Source organism: Poecilia reticulata, chromosome 10 (genome assembly GCF_904066995.2).
Source record: "Poecilia reticulata chromosome 10, P_reticulata-male-v2, whole genome shotgun sequence".
Classification (NCBI taxonomy): domain Eukaryota; kingdom Metazoa; phylum Chordata; class Actinopteri; order Cyprinodontiformes; family Poeciliidae; genus Poecilia; species Poecilia reticulata.
The window spans coordinates 24,349,038-24,367,076 of NC_088839.1; the positions used below are offsets into that span (position 1 = coordinate 24,349,038).

Sequence of the window (18,039 nt, forward strand, 5' to 3'; positions counted from 1 at the left end):
GGATTTAGACTGTGCATCACATCAAATTGGAGTTTGTTGTGCCAAAACTTTAACAGTAGGCATTTTCACGTAGAAGATTCAGTTTATTTTTCCTTAGATACATCCTTGGGGATAATGCTGCAGGCATCAGAATCAATCATGCAGTCCATGAACACCACATGCCATCCATCAAGGTATTTTTTTTTAAGAACCGAGTCTACTGCTGACAAATCCCCGCCACTTTTTATTGATATACTCTTTTAAACCTTTAAATTCTTCAGTCTTGTCAACCACTTTGTATCCTCCACAAGCCAAAAAGTTTAGACGTGAGCAGCCCTCAGAAATGCAGATGCAGGTCCCATCGCCTCCTCCAGATTTAGATGTTTAGCACCACATGAGCTCCAGCTGTCGTCAAAGCCTTCAGTGGCGACTTGTGGCCTGTCCATTATTGCTCTATTAAAAGCAGTGTGTGCGTGTCAATGGGGCTCATGCTGCTCTGTAGCAAATGGGCTTTATGTATTCTGGCAGAGAGATTAACCGCATCAAATACAGAGTTTTTCTAATTTCCTCCACCTTTTGATACCAAGACTTCAGCGTGTGTCAGAAGTGATCCTATTTAGAATCAGTGTAAGATTGGTTTGTATGTAAATGAGTGTGAAGTAACGATACAGTCAGAATGTAAAACAACACAGTGGACAATTCAGGGTTGTGTTATGTGCAGCTTTTTTCATGGAGCAAATCTAAAATATTCAAAATAAGAAAATGCACCTTGGCTGGACATTCCCATTGTGTTTATACCTAAATTAATGTCTCACCTTCAGACATCTAAACATTGCTCCCAAAAGTGAACCAGACTTGTTGAGGTCTACATTTTCTTGAGAACTCTGTGCTGTTTTTGTGCACATCTCATCCTGACATTACTTGGCGGCGCTCTATCCGGGAGAGAAAACGAGATGTGGCATCTGTTCTTCAGGGACAAACCTTGATACTTCATGTGGAAAACAGCCAATAACAACATGGGCAACACCGGCACAGTTCGAATGTTTAAGTCTTTGCAGTTTTTTAGAAGTGTCTAAAATGGCGAACCCAACATTGGCTCTTCATAGCTGACTCCATTAACAGAGGACAAATCAATATCCACTTCCTGTTTTACTTCAAAATAAAGGTCTTGCATGTTTAGACCGAGAGCCAAGCTAATCATAATAATAGCTTCACTGTTCAAGGTCACCGAATGATGCGTTGACGATTAACAATGCAAAATCTTGAGTTTATTACGTAAGTTTTCTAAATGTGCCACATATTTGCTTTAAAATCTTTTTCCTTTTCTTTTGTCTTTAACTTTCCCCAAAGCCTCCATCCATTTGTCTTTTCCTCCTCATTTTCAGATGTGACCTACATGTTGCACTGCATAATAAATTCGCCTACTATCTTTCACGTGAGGATTCAAAACCCAGAGACTGACAAATCTCTCGTCACAAAGGCAAACAGACATGCAGAACATTTTCTCTCCTGTCTCATGTCCCCCTGGTGTGGCCGTCAGCCTATTTCTGCTTTAGCCTGCTGCTACCTGAGGAGCAACAGAAAGGTGGTAATGGAGGGCTGACTGAGGCCTGTCACTTCATGCTCTTTCACCCCCAGGGACTCTGAGTGGGAAAGTAATGGCTGGGCCTGCCAGATGTAGCAGTCACTTTTAATCAAGTGCATCGCTGTCACTCCGCCTGTATTGATCCCTGCAAAGTCCCCAGGTGGCTGGCAATTGGGCTGGTTTCTACACCACAACAACCTCCCTCTCGCCTTTCAAACAACTCCCCATGTGGCGGCATCTTGGCCAAGTTAATCATAATCCAGCTTTTCCGTGGAAAAAACCCACTAACCACTGCAAACAAGCTCGGACAGGGCCACTGCCCCTGCCACTTACTGCGGGAGTCGCACACACGCTGCCTCTCATAAGCTGCTGTGATTTAACCTGGGATAAATGTAAAAATCTGTCTTTGGGTCACTGTTTAGATAACACACCCAGGTCGTGTTTTTGTATTGATTGTATCCCCCCTCTTATTTAATATCTATATGCTCCCACTGGCTCAGGTTATAACAGGAAATAAGCTGCCATAACAATGCAGATGATATTCAGCTCTACATTACAATATCCAAAGGTTCAGATCAGATCTGAACCTTCAGAGCCACATAAAGACAGTTACAAAGTCGGCCTTTTTCCACCTGAAGAACATTTCCGGGATTAGAGGACTAATGTCTCAGCAAGATCTAGAGAAACTCATCCATGCGTTTATCTTTAGCCGCTTTGATTACTGCAACAGTGACTTAACAGGTCTGCCTAAAAAACAAAATCTATCCTCCAGAAGCAGCTGATCCTGAACGCTGCTGCTGGCGTTCTGACTAAAAACAGGAAGATGGAGCACATCAGCCTAGTTATGTCCCTACACTGGCTCCCTGTAGATCAAAGAAATAATGACTCAATAATGCAAAAACAGTGGAGCTAAAGCCCAGATAGCTGTGCCACATCATACGTTTTAAAGGGGCAGCGATATGTAAAGTCGACTTTTTTGAGCTGTACTTCCAAGTTATTCCCTCATCAAAAAAAAAACTGGAGTATTGCCTTGATTCTTTCATATTTAAGAAATCCTTTAGTCTCTATGGCAAAACTCCTGGGTGAACCTAGCCCCGTCTTCGAGACGCAGCTCCTCCCCTGTGAACTCCCCACTCAGCTCCTTCAGACTAGCCAGCAGCAATTAGCAGACATTTCATGGAAATACTCAGTGCAACACTGGTAAAAACCTTGTTAAAAGATTAACAGAGGTTTAGATAACTTCCTGAAGGCAGAGATTAAGAAAGAGCGGGAGTTTTTAAGGAGACGGAGGTGTTAAATCAGGAAGTAACATTTCTTTTAAGCGACATTTGATATTTACAACCTTTTGTACAACAACTGAAGTTAACACTGTTACTTGATTATGCTATAAAATAGCACTGTGTGGCTAGAAAACACATAATAGTGCTCCTTTAAAATAAACGTTGTGCACCAACAGTGTAGAAAATGTACTGAATTAGACTCAAAACTAAATGTTATTTAGATGTGATATTTTCTCTGAAAGCCACAGAGGTTAAGAAGCCGCTGCATGGCCATATCTGCCATGTATTTACTGCACTTGACAGGAATTTGTGGCATTACGAGTGGATAGCAGTCAGGATTTGGCACCTGGCTCCCTCTTTTATTTTTTATTTTTTTGCTCAGGTCTGTTGCAAGGCTGTGGTTTTATTGTTCATTTGCAGAGGCCACAGGGGCTGACTATTACTGGGTCATAACTCGACAGGATGATGAGGGATGAATTCTAATGTGGATCCGTCACCAATAGGGACAGGAGCTGGGTGGCAGCAATGAGAGATGGAGGATTCATAGGGGAGATGGGAATAAAGTGTGTCAGGAACAGGCGCAGACAGATCTCAAATGTACACAAACACATATGCATGCTGCTGCATATTCTCTTGCTTTTACCAGCAATGTTGGAAGTATACAGCCAAAGTGTTTTTTTTTTGTTTATTTAGTTTATGTGCAGCTTTATTGTATATTTGTAGTTATATTGCTGAAGTCATTTCTTTCCAGGTCATTCGAAGTGTAACAAAAGCAAACCGGGTCTCACAGGCTGTAAAATGAGAGTCAGTATACTTCGATGAGCAACACTTTGTTGTTTTTCACTTGTCAGGAAAAAAAAAAAAAGGCTGCAGTTTGTAAGAAAAGGAACAAAGCTGGCTGGAAAAAGAGAAATGGCAGAAGAGGCTCGGAATAATCAGTTCCACCATTCGGACACATGGCTGCCTCCATGTGGTAAACCTCGCTGACAGATGCTTAGAGTAAGAGTAAAAGGAAAGGTATTAGGCAATGACATGTGAAATAGAGGGCAGACTGTCGAGCCCCCCTGCATTGCAGATGTACTCCACTGCGCCATAGTGGACAGACAACACTGAGCAAAGCAGTGTGAGGACACACTGTTTCAGAGTATTTGGCAAAGCAGCATTTCGCCCAGACCTTCTACACTTTGAGGGATTGCGTCTTAAAAGGTAGAAAAAGTCTAGAAATTGAAGCTGAAAAGCAAACAAATCACACTTTGCCTTTTAATTTTGTTTTCCAAGCACCTAAATAAGATTGATATTATGAGTCACACTCTGAAGACAAGATGTGAACATGCAAATATGGATGATGACATAATGTAACAGCGCATGCCTGGAGTCCTACCACCGTAAACGGAGAACAGATTGTTTTCTTGCATAAAAAAAAGCTGCTTTATTAAGGGAAATATGTCAAACGGTCATGTGGCCACTTATTAGTGATGTAAAAACTTATGTAGAGCCTTTTTACTGCAAATCCTCTCTGCAGTAAACAACAGTGTGTTTGCTGTTTCAGCCACAAAAACAGTTTCTCACTTTAGGCTCATGATTATAAAGCTATTTGTCATGATTCCGCGTTGTTTGGGTTTCTCTGTGTTTGCTTTTTTGATTATTCTCCTGCTTACTCGTGCTCGACGTAGATCTCGCTTATTAGTTCATTCTGTTGTTTTCAGCTTAGTTTATCTTTGCTTTTCCTTAGATTAGTGTTTCACCTTGGTTAATTGTTTATGTTCTCCTCAGTTTCCCCTCAAGTTCACAAGTTTCCTTCACTTTGCACCTTGTTCCCAATCAACCGCCTGTTACCCGTCTAGTAATCAAGCTCCTCCGTATTTAAGCTTCTCACTTTCTGTAACTCTGAGCTGGATGTTCCCGTCTCTCTGCCATCGCCTCCTTCTTAACCGCCTGCAAGTTTTTGAATTTATTTTCATTAAAGTCTGTTATTCATATCTCTGCCTCCAGCTTGGGTTTCACTGCAGAGCAGCATTATGTCTGTTGGGATTTTAGATTTAAAGAAAAGAGAAATCTAAAGCTGAGAAATAAGCAGGGAGTCAGCAGTCAGACCACTGACTTTGTGGCCTCTTGCTGCAACAAATCCACTTTCCTCTTGGAGTCTGTGAAATAATTGACCGTTTCTGAAATGTGCCGTATAAACTGACTTGACTTTTTCCTGTATGTTTATCTGTAGCTCCGTTTCCATTGACAATATAACTACCCAAATTGGAATTACGAAAATAAATGTGCTTAATGGAAATGCAGCAATTTCGAAAAAGCTAAAAAAATTTTATACAATTTTGATACAATTTTTTTATATATTTTTTTGAAGTGGTTTTTCAGCTTTATCAAAATTAATATATTTCTCAAAACTGCAGTGGAAACAGTTTCTTTGTGTCACACGAGTCTAAAGTGCTATATAAATAAATTTGACATTGACATGTGATCAACAACAGGATGTTACTACTGCTAGAAAAGACAAAGAAGACGACAGGAAGTAGTAAGAGGATGATGTTTTTTAAAGACATATCGCGTGAACAAACTTATCTTCGTTCATATTTTAATTGCTTTTCTAATACAATTGCAATATTTCAGTTTTTAGACATTAAGAAAATGGCTACAAAGTTTTGCACCCATTTGTAATGGAAATATAGATTATTATTGATAGGTAAGTCTATGACCAGAGTCTGCATATGAGATCTTAACTTCTCTTCTTAAACTGTATGTAGCATTAGCTTATACCTTTAAGCAACAAACATATTAGAAAAATCTCCATCAGCCTTAAAACAGTTTGAGTGGCACAACAGGCAGAAACATTTTTTACAGATTCATTTTTGATAAAACATGGAGGGATTAACATGCAGAACTTTGAGTTTTAGACAATTTAACATCAATTTGCACCAAAATAACAAAGTTGGTCAGATCCGAATCAAAACCAAAGATTGCTTTAAGTCTGAGTTCACCTTTTTTAGGTTTCCACGCTACTGCTTTCAAACTGCATTTCTCCTCCTGTCTAAAAGCCATATAAAGTCTTTATTACCTCTTGATGGAGTAGGAGACTGTCTTTACTGCTATCCTCCCGGTCATTGTAGTATACATAAATGTCCAGTTTGGATGTTCCAAACTTCACTTTTTAGTAACTTTTGGCAGCGTTATCAACTGGCTTGTTGTCTTTTTTTCTTCTTCCTTTTTTACGTTTGTACATACTTCTTGTTTTCAGACATGAAAATGAATCTAGCTCTTGTGAGTTACAGGCTTGAACACAGCTAAAAAAGGAAAAGTTGTAAAAGATTATGAGATACACCCCTTAAAGTTTGCAACGCTAACATGAATTTCAGAAGCGAAAACGCGGTGGAATATACTGAAGTTTATAAATCTGACAATTAGTGAGTGTAAGAAATACCTCATGCAGAATATATTTATATTTTATGTGGTAAAGGGGCTCTGGTTATTTTATTTCTGTAGAAATATAGGTTGGTCCAACAGAGAGTTATAACTACTAGGGCAGAATAATTTCAAGTTGTAGATTTTTTTTTTTATTCAGTGTAGATTAAACTTTAATGGTCCCCGAGGGGAAAATGCATTGTTTCAGTTTTCAGCTGAGGAGAATAAGATATAGCTAATAATAATAATGCAACAAAGAGAACTGGGAATAATTCAACAAGTCGCCACCAGCTGAATGTGCAGAATGTAATTGTGGGAATGAATAAAAATCATAGATGTTCTGCGGTGACAGATTTAGGCTTGCAGTAGATTTTCAGCTCACATCACTATTTATTCCCATTGCAGGAGAACTCCAGACACAAGCTCTCCAAGAAAAAGGAGAAGAAAAGGGAAGCAATGCATGCATATGCAAATACAGGTCGCCATCATCACAATGAGAGATGGAGATGCAAAGAAACTTCATCATTCAAGTCTGTACCATAGGCCCCTATATAGAGAGAGATTTTTTTTTCTGCCTTTATCAGATCATCTCGTTCTCTAAAGCACATCACCAGAAACTTGCATATTCTGTTCAGCTCTGTCATATTGCCAGCAGGCAGAACACAGTAGAAGGAGGGAGGGAGGGGGACCCGGTTCTGTTTTTGGGATTTGCAACTAAAGCATCAACCCCTTGCCTTCTCACAGCACAGTGTTCAGAACGCCTTGCAATCCCCCACATGGTGGGACAAAGGCTTTGTGCTGCAGCGCACATTGAGTCAGCAGGAAAAAACAACAAAAAGACAAGGCTCCTCCAGCGCCTTCTGTCTTTTCTGCGGGAAACAGACCAATGGCTCTATTAAAGCAGCAGCAGGAGCGGCACCGTACACCCTGGGTAAAATGGCTGTCAGATTTGTCACTTTCAAATGACATACCTATTAGAAGCTAATAAAGCCCCTGAGCTAAGTTGAGCCAGCCGGCACAAATCAAGGGTACAATTCAGCAGAAGGATGGGATGTTGAGGAGAAGCAGATATATTTCTTTGCTTTTGTATAAGCTTTTGTTTGCTTGTTCGGCTCCTGTCAACTTAGACAATGCAGTTCCCCCCTCAGAGCCTAATCGATGCTGCAAATGTCAAAGACTGGCCATGGCTGCATAAGGCGAAAACATGACTCTCAGCATGATTTTGTCATCTGCTGGACAAAGTCTTTGACAGCTGATTCCCGAAGCTCACAGCTTTGTCTTATACAGTAAATTCTTCTTATCCACTCAATGCCAATGATCCAGCCTAATCTCAAAGCTGTTGATTATCAGCTAAATCTCCTCCTCCTCCCAGCAGCGACTCTGTGTGAGGCATACAGTAAGACCTACATGTTTGTCAACAAGTGGCAGGTACGGCATGTCCGCGCGTCTTGGATTTAAAGTTTTAGGCTGCTGCAATTACTCTTCAAAGACAACTGCTTTTAATTCGGAGGTTATTTATGTTTGCTTTTTAGATTTTCACTCCCGACGGTTTGTTTGAAAGTTGAAATGAATGCACACACAAGCAGACACGAAGCTATTGTAATTCAGGGAGCATCTACTGGAGATTACATCGTCGTGTTATTAAGACAGCCCCCCTCAAGGGTACTATTATTGTACAGATGCACAGTAAAATACTCATCCTCCCACCCACCCCCACACACACGCACGCACACGCACACCCCCACACACACGCACGCACACGCACGCACACACACAGTCGGGATATCTTAATTGGCTTTGCACTCACAACAGAGTTGTATTTTTACAGCACACTCTATTGAAGACCCAAACTGAACTCCTAAACCTTCTCTGTTGTGACGTGGCTTTCAATATATAATGGCACATTTTATTGCCGCAATAAAAGTAGATTGGTCACACTACGGTGTCTTTCTAAAAGCAAATAAAATTTCTGTAGTGTTGAAATTGTAATGGGACTATATAAATTTTATCAATCAATACATTGATTAGCAATTATACGGTGGCGACAGACCCGAGCATAAAACCTGCTAAAGAATGAGGACATGGCTAAACTGACCATGACTACGGCGGACATCTGAAGCTTTCACACACGATTACTTTCTTGTTTCGTGCGTCATTTCGGTTGTCTCCACGCATCTTTTGTAGAGCAAATTTCAAGTGAACTTTTGAAATGCAGCTTCATGAAATGTTTGCAGAGGGCACTTTTCAGCCAGATGGTTTTAATGTGAATAAACCACAGGAGGATTTATGGCTTCATCAGCAGCTTGTGACGGGCCGATTTCTGCATTTCTGGAAGAAAGCAGAAATTTTCTCTACACGCAAGGAGGAAGAGACACAGAAAAGTTGTTTGAAATCCATTCATCCATTTTCTATGCAGGGTTGTGAAATCTTAGTGGGACTATGTCCAGTGGTCAGCAGGCAAGAGAAAGGCCAGCCTGGAAAGTTTGGCCGTCCAAAATTAAAACTTTATCAAACGAATCTACATTGGTTTTGGTTGATTGTAGATGTAGTACTTGAGGGAAAAACATGAATGTACGGGCGAAATCCACAAAGACAGGAATTTAAACCAAAGGCTGTCTTGCTGCAAGGCTATCCTGCTAATATCAACGCCATCATGCATCCTGATAAGTAATGTACAACTGCAGCCTAAAGTTTTGACACCAAATGTTTTAGTTGGTGTTAAATATTTATTTAAGTAAAAGAAATTAATTGATAAACATTTAATAAGTTTCATATATTTTCGTCTAACTTCCTGGTCTTCCTTCCTTGGCCACATTGATGCTTCCGTTCCAAAAACTGAACATTTTTCCTCAGAGCTCTTCATAATCTAACAGCTGATAGGGACGCAAACTTGGCAACAACAATATCTTTTACTGGGAAGCCATTATCCTGCATGTCAATAACAATTTCTTTCTGGTTTAGTCTTTTCAGTGAGGTACAGAGGTGGAAGTGTGATGACGTTGGGCAAAATAAACACCTCTAATTTCCACTGGCACTGTCCCCTGATCAAATTACTGAATGGAGTCTAACTGATGATCTTGAGGCAGAGATAAAACACTGCAAACAAGTTTTTTTATTAGGTTAATTTTGATCTACTTTGACTTCACAAATATCTGCTCACTCTTAATTGCTGTGTAGCCTCAAAGCAAATTTCCACCGTAAAAACTGAAGGAATAAGTAAGTTTGCAAAAAAAGTAAGTTTTCTGAAAATCTGTGGCCATAACTTTTACAACATTAAAACAAAAAAAAAGCGCCAGATAAATGTAAGCATTTTAACAGTACAGCTAGAAAGCGCATACGGCTTCCTTTCACGTCTTAAAGCAGTTGTTTCTGCGTGCACCCATAAACACCAAACATTTTTAACTTTCCCAGAGTCTGGTGTCGGCTTCATGTTGCTGTTTGTATCTCTGCAGTTGTTCTGGGAGGAGATTCTTCCCGTTTCATTTGAAACTAGGTTGCTAGTCTTCAGCGCTGGCCCCTCGGTAAAGCTGTGGAGACTGCAGACACGAACCTGCTGTGTTGTTTTAACCTGCCTGCAGAGTTTCTCTGTGAGCCTGTAGCATCAGGTCAGGACTGTAGACGTGTGCTGACCGACTCTTCATCAGAAGTTACCTGCAGAGTTGCAGAAATCCACGTGAATTTCATCCACAAATACATAAAAAGGTTTCCTAAAAACACTATCAATCCTCTGCTTTATGCATTGATTCGCAGCTGGCCTGTTGTTGTTTTTCTACTAGAGTGGACTTCTTTACTATTGCACCGTTATTCATAAAAACATATTTTATATCACATTTATCATGCCTTTGAAGCCACATATTTTGCATCATAGAATCAAATGGTAGTAAATATTTGCAAAATGGGAGGAAACATATGTATGGTTTTCAGAAATGTTGTGCAAATGTATATCCATCCCACTGATTTAACACAGAACCACCTTTTGAGGAATAACAACTGTGATTTTTTTTCCAGTTCTGCTCCACCAGCTTTGCACACCAAGAGACTGAAAGCTGTGCTCATTAGTGCTGAGGTCATTCTCAGTAGATTTAGGGTTGGGTGATGTTCGCTTTATGGTGCTTTGACCTGATTATTGTGGCTCTGTTTGTATGCGGCTGAATCCAGAAGTAAATTATATCTATCAGGCACCTGTCCTCCCTGGGCCACTGGTTTTAACCCCATAAGGATAAAACAAGATCCATAGAAAATAGATAATGAATCCCAAGTTAATACAGCTTCAATTATACATTAATGCAATTTACTTTGACATTTCGGTATGGTTTAAATGCAGACTTGGGTAGTAACTTCTTACATTTACGTAGGTAACATTTTTGAAAATAATGTACATTTAGGAGTATTTTTGACAGGCTTTGAGTACAGCAGGGTTAAAAAATCTTTTGGGAATGATTAAAATGACTGAGCTACCAAGCTCAACTCTGGCCAGCGGAGGAGAACAGACGGCTTTGTGGAGCCACACTTGAGTTTTAATGTACCTCTGTTGATTGTTGTCATGCACACAAGTGAGATTTTCACCATTAAAGTTGTAAATATTGTGCTCAGTTTTCAAGTGGGTTTTACAAAAAAAACAAGGAAACATGTTGGTAAATCCATGTTGTTTATGCTCATAACTGATAATTCAAGCCAATAAAAAGTCTGCAGTGGTGAGATGATCTCAGACCGAAAAACAAAAACATTTACCAACAAAAACATTATCCATTTAGAGCCACATGCAGTGGAAAAATAAACCGAACAGAGCTGGTTGATCTGTGCTGAACATGTTGAACAACTTGGACAAGAATGACCAGTCAAGCAGTAAGACCCAACCTCAACTTTACTTGGTTGCTATTTTAAACCTGTTGGTACATGAAAGTAAAAATATACAATTTTGTACTTTAATATCTCTTAATTAAGTATATTGCAACACACACCAATGTTTCAAGAAATTAAAAGCTAAACCTTTTAGCTTTTAAAAGCTAAACCTTTTAAAAGTTATATTTCAAGTAATATAACTGGCAGAATAATGCAAGAACACATTCTGGAGGCTCAATAAACTTTAAATTCTAATGAACATTTAAACACTGGAGCTGGAAGACATTTGAAATATCCCGAATAAATGAAGAAAACAACAGAAACAACAACAAATAAAATGAATTATGAAGTCTGTGTTAATTATCTTTCCAAAAACAGGATAACAAAATACCAGACTGGAGACTTTTATCATCCAGTTTTCGGTAAAATGAGAAAACGATAAATCAAGCAAATGAAAATTATTGAGTTTCTTTTAATTTATCATGTGATTAATTGACTTATTGCTTACTTGACAGACCTATGGTCACCCAGTGGATGGAAAAGGCGGGACCCAAATCATCCCTATATGTGTTGATTTTCCTAATACACATTTGAGACCCAGCTAAAAGCTACACCAACTGGTTTTGCTAAAATGAGTTGTATTCAGTCAGTCTTAAGAGTCGACCTAACGTCGACACTTAAGAGCCGACCTAACGTCCAGGTCGCATTCATCCGAACTGAACATCACTGATTCTCAACAAATCTCTCTATTCTGTATCCTGATACGCGCAAGCGGGAAGAAAAACAACAACCATGAAAACACTGAGCACTTCTTCTTTTTATGGCGGTTGGCAGAACGCTGACGCTATTGCGCCCTCTGCTGTGCATGCGGGACACTTTCAGGTCGTTTGCCCGTTTACACTGCAGAACGCATACAGGTCGCATTCACTGGCAGTGTGAACGACCCCGGCAAAAAAATCGGAATTGCCAAAAAATTGGAATTGGGTCACTTCAGGCTGCAGTGTGAAAAGGCCAAAGAAATGTGGCAGTCCAGTTGAGCTGGATGTAAAACTGCTCATGCTCCAGAATCAGACAGATATGTAGAAAAGTGATGCAGAGATTATAGTCGTTAACTTGGTTTAATCTCTGGCCACTTGCTGCAGCATCATGTCTTCCCCTGTTTTCTCCATACTCACTGTTTAACAAAGGCCATCAGTTTAAAATATATCTTAAAACAAACAAAACAGGAATGATGGAATATTTTCTCTGAAAGACCCCATTGCGATAAAGCATTGAAAAATAAGGCAAATAAAAAATGCCTTTATTGTTTGCTATTTCTGTTCTCTGCTACGTTTCTGTATGACAAACAGAAATGTTGCTGTTATTTATGCCGACCTTTACTAGAGGGGCTATATTTGATACGTTCAACCATTTCCAAAGCCCACTGGCAAAACACCAAACACATAATGTTTGTGAATTGTTGCTTTAAAAGTGTATATTGTTCAGATCATGACGCTGTGTTCAGTTTTTGATGCCAGATTCAATCACTAGAGTGCCCCATTATCATCCGTCACTGCTTCCACCAGACTTCAGGCACAACCCATCATCCTGCGACTCCTTGCCAAAAACAATGAAATTTATCCAGATTTCTGCCTGGTCCAAGACCACACGGATAACAATGACCCTACTTACTGATTTAACAAATGTTTGCCTCTGCTGGCCAACAAATGGTCTGACACATAACCCCATTTAGCAAAGTGCATCATCTTTCTTATGCTCCCCTCTTATAGATTAGGCTAACAGGACAACAAATTAACATGTAAGATTTTGAGGTTGTAGTACAGAAATGTTATTATATTTGGATGGACCAAAGCTTGTGGTTTTAAATTCACATCAGGCTGGAGCAATGAATATGAGAGTGGTATTGATTTTATAATCTGACCCTTGGAAAGAGATCAAAACAATTCCTCAAACTATGGAAATATTTGTTTAAACGAGGAGGAATAAAGATGAGGAGAGAAAGGCTTTAAAGGAAAAAGAGTCTCTCTAGGGCTTGATAACTTTGACTTTGTATGGGTTACATTTCTAAAAGCTTTTCCTCCATATTACTTCCTTTCTTATCTATCCAGTGCACCTGTAACTGAGACTTTAAGCAGCAGCTGAAGTTTTTGCATGCTCAGCCACCCACAACTTTTCACACAAGTGTGTCTGGATGTACTAAATCGACCCAACATCTGTCTGATGTCTTAGTGAAGAGGCCGTCTTCTCCCTTGTCCATCACGCATCAACCTCTCCAGAGGACCTCCAGCCACCTGCGACATCTCCTCTCAACCACACAAGCAGACAGACTCAGCCCCGCCCTTCCCACCACATGAATAATGCATCCTCAGCCAGTCAGCACTGAGCTAATGAGTCAATTTCCTAGAGAGCCAGAAGAGACTGATACCCATGTGCTGTGATGGTTATAACAAACCGTCACTTCGCTCAGGTCGTACTCGGCACCAGATGGCCAAAGGCAGGAGGTGATGCATTATGGGTCATACTTCTCAACCCTCCAGAGCCGTCTCAGGGTGATAGGAGGAGGGCAGAGCCCGCAGTTTGGCACGTTTGGTCAGATGAAGGTGTGTACATCACAGTTCAAGGATGAGCAACACTTTAAATGATGCTATGGTCCGACAACAGGCATGTTAGTTTCATTCCACTGGTGAGAGGTGTCCAAACGTTTTGCACCAAGGTCCAAATTAGTCAATGTTGGGGGTCAAAATAAGCAGTTTCTCTCTAATCAAAAATGCAAAACTAATGTTATTGTGAATTATTTGTCCACAACAATAAATTTAACAAACAATATTGTTGATGAAACCAACATTAGTATAGCATTTGTCTTCATGTTTAGGGTTATTGACCTTTTTAGGACAATTAATTTAGATTTTGTTGGTCTATAAAATATTTTAGTTCATTTCCAGCAACAAAAATGAAAATTTTCTTTTGAGAACTTTGCTGCGTTCAGTTGAATGGGTGTGCCCACGTGTGTTTCTGAGTAAGAAGTCGCTGGATGTTTGTGGCATAACTGTGTATATATTTATGGGTGCACCGATTGCAGTTTTTAGGCCGATCGCAGATTACCGATGTTTAAAAAACGTGATCTGTCGATTCTGATTTTGGCCAATGCCAATTTTTTTTTGCCTGAAATGTTGCTAAATACAGCAAGAAAGTTGCTGAGTTGGCAGCAAATTTGGCACGCAGGCCATGAGTTTGGCTCGGCTGGATTATTGAAATACTATTTTCACTTGTTTAACTAAGATCTGCCACAAAAAACAGAAGACACATTGGGATCCAACCTCATACTGACAAAGATATACCTAACAAACTGACATGTGTATGTAATATGGCAATAAATTACTTGCTAGTTAGCAAAGACACTTTACTAATCAGATTTAAATGATTAGTTACGCATGGCGGAGTTTATAATCACTTCAGTGCCCTGTTTTAGTGAAACACAGCTTTTGTTTGATTAGTCCTTGTTTTCCGAGTTGTTCAAATCATGACCATGCCTGAAGCACATTTCTTGACCTTTTTAATTTCTTAGTGGTTATATAACACTTGGTCTCCACAGCCAGGATTTGAAGAGCAACGGAGTTCAGCTTTGATTTCATGTGATATGCTTGCCAAAAAATCCAAGTGCATGTCTCAACCAAACACACAATAATCCCAGAGGATTTAAAGTGTGACCGCGGCAGTTTAAGATGACTCCTAAAGCTGGAAAGCTCTTGTGACAATTATTCTCTCTCCCAGTCCACTCAGCTGCTCTAACAGTCACTTGGAGGGAGAGAGAACTTCTTCCAGTGTAAGAGTGAAACACTGTGTAAAGACCAAGATTTCATTAATAATCCTTTCAAAGTGAAATGTCTGCCGCTGCAGTTTCGGTGTGATCGCACTGACAGCCAGGCTAAAACAGGGAGCTTGAGGCAGCGTACATGATGCAAAAAACCATAAAACAGACAATTACGATCTTCATTTCATAGAACATTCTTAGCGCAGTACTTTCCCTTTGGTTCCTGCCTGCGTTTCAACAGAAGGTTGCGCTTTTTGGAAGTGAATCGGATGCTTTATAACTCGGATGACATCTTGATGATGTACGATAGCTGCATCCGCATTACAGTCTGAAAAATCACTCGCGGGTAGCACCAATATGGCTTTAACACAAACCGCACGCGCAATAAGTCTAATTGCAAAACCACATCAACAATTAGTGGAGAATCCCCCCCCTAAACACAGGCTCTGCGCCACACTGTCTGGCTCCTGCTGACAGATCTTTATTAGCTTTAGGTGCCAGGAAGATGTGCATATTGATTACCACCTGCTTCATCTATCTCCCTCCAAACATTCATGAACTGCTAATTCATATTTCAAAAGCATCCATTTAGATGCTTGCAAACTGTTAATAATTAATGATATTTTTTAATCGCATATTGTATGATATTGCTACCAAAATATCATCCGCTGTCTGGCACTTCATCAACATTGAATAAAAAAAAAAACAAACAAACAGAAAAGCAGTTGGTGTTCACCACGCTTTTCAGCTATAATGTGAAAAATGTGGCACAAATATTTAAATACGCCCAGGGTTGTTTTATTATGCTCACATAATGCAGAAAGTAAATAGGCACAAGGATAAACAGCCACTGAAAACAAGTGGATTGATGGATGATTATGTGAATACATGGAAAGATTTACATTTGCTCAGGATTTCATTATGCATGCATCAGTCATTCAAAACTCACACAATCAACCTGGCCTTTATGTGCCCATTTACTTTCATTTTTATAAACGAGCGTTTGATGCTTCACCATGCTTCACCCTGAGCCTCATCAATGGCAGCTAACATGATGTGATTCATAGCTCCTCTGCACATCTTCATCACAGAGATACTTAATTACGTACAAGTTCCCACTCAAAGGACAAGTCAGCACAGGAGATTTGTCAATTGTCTCACAAACAGACAGTATCACTAATTAAGTTTAATTTAATTACTCGGCTGCCTGTAATAAAAATAATCTACAAGTAGACGGTCTTTAGGTGGCACTGACAAGCATGTAGTGCGTTTGATGTCATACTGTATGTTCATTTTAGGCTTACTGAGACAAAAAAAAAACTACATTTAGATAATACGTACCCCATTCACCACATTTCCAGTCAAAATTTGCACGCATGGCCCCAATGGACTGAAAAGAAGAGCAGAGGATTGGACGGTCAGGCAGGGCTGTCACGATTACAGATTTAGCTGGACCATAAATTGTTCCAGAACTTTTTGCGATAAATGATAATGTTGTTGCTTTGAGGCCATTTTCAAGTAATATAACTGGCAGAATAATGCAAGAACACATTCTGGAGGCTCAATAAGCTTTAAATTCTAATAAACATTTAAACACTGGAGCTGGAAGACATTTGAAATATCCAGAATAAATGAAGAAAACAACAGAAACAACAACAAATAAAATGAATTATGAAGTCTGTGTTAATTATCTTTCCAAAAACAGGACAACAAAATACCAGGCTGGAGACTTTTATCATCCAGTTTTCGGTAAAATGAGAAAACGATAAATCAAGCAAATGAAAATTATTGAGTTTCTTTTAATTGATCATGTGATTAATTGACTTATTGCTTACTTGACAGACCCATGGTCACCCAGTGGATGGAAAAGGCGGGACCCAAATCATCCCTATATGTGTTGATTTTCCTAATACACATTTGAGACCCAGCTAAAAGCTACACCAACTGGTTTTGCTAAAATGAGTTGTATTCAGTCAGTCTTAAGTGTGGCCCATTGTAAGCCTTGACCCACTTCCTATCCATCCACCCTGAGGAAAGTGCATGGAGGAGCCGTCACCATCTGGGACGTAATCCTACAGTAAAGTACCTTACTTTGTAGCATTCAGTCAACTCTGAGAAGGCCGCAGCTGATGGTAAAATGATTTGTTAAAGTCATCCTTGTGCTTCATCGACTACCGTAAGAGCTAAACAAGAAAAATAAAAATTACACTCGTTTTCACCGTTCGTGAAGCATAGCTCCTTACATTTATACAGTTCCTTTTATTAATCATTAATTAAACAATCACAGAATTAAAATATTTAAACTTCAATCGCCATTACCTTGTTTTCTTACTGACTAAAGCTAAATTTAAGTTGCGCTTTTTCTGCATTGCGGTTAAGCTGTTGTTCTGTTACCATGGATACCTTGTATGGAACGTTGCCAAAATAAAAGTACAGAACTTTAACGGCTGTTAGGCTTTACGTACTTTTTGATTTCAGCACAAACTGGCTCGGTTCGTCGTGGGTCCACACGCGGTGTTTCTGCCTCTGCTGTCACATCCATCCTGGGGTTTTGATATTCACACAAAAGCTATTTCTGGATTAAAGCGCACCGGGAGGGAGTGACGTGATGACGTCACCAGGACGTTGTATTCTTTTTTTAAAAGTTAAACTGGAGAAACAGCTATTGGAAATGTGATCATTTTGAATTATTTTCTGTTTAGATGTTTATCAAATACATGTATCTTTAAAACAAATCCTGAATGTGTAGACTCTCTGACCTTTGAACTTGTTATGTCTGTTTATCCCTCTCCAAAAAAAATAAAAATTCTTTATCAAATACAAAATTCAAACACTTTAGAAACTCAAATTAATTCTTCCCTATGGAGCCTCGTAAGGGTCAAAATATGTGTGTATTTAAGAAACAAAATTCAAACTGAATGTCAAATTTAGATCTCAAATTCCAAAAAAATATCAATGTGAATTTTTAACTTGAAGTGAAAATAAATGAATAAACCAGGTAGAAATAATGACAATGACATTTTTTAGGTTAAAAAATATTTTGACTATATTTTAGAACTGAAAAAGTAAGCACAAAAATGCAACGTTAAAATTTCCGGGACATTTTTAATTCAAATCCTGGTGATTTGAATTAA

General features: G+C 39.3%; 1 long non-coding RNA gene across 12 annotated transcripts in view; it reads right to left on the reverse strand.

Moving 5' to 3' along the window:
• Positions 1-17,769, reverse strand: part of LOC103471534 (uncharacterized) — a 99,645-nt gene extending 81,876 nt beyond the window's left edge. For 2 of the 12 annotated variants that reach the window (XR_001776962.2, XR_534663.3), the window contains exons 1-3: positions 17,371-17,759; positions 16,247-16,295; positions 9,803-9,903 (exon numbers count right to left, since the gene is read on the reverse strand). This is a non-coding gene — a long non-coding RNA (uncharacterized LOC103471534). Of the gene's footprint in view, positions 1-9,802; positions 9,904-16,246; positions 16,296-16,991; positions 17,089-17,224; positions 17,326-17,370 lie in introns of those variants that run through there. The other 10 variants (XR_534669.3, XR_534667.3, XR_014089310.1 and 7 more) reach the window with 9 other exon arrangements.
• Positions 17,770-18,039: the final 270 nt, after the last annotated feature.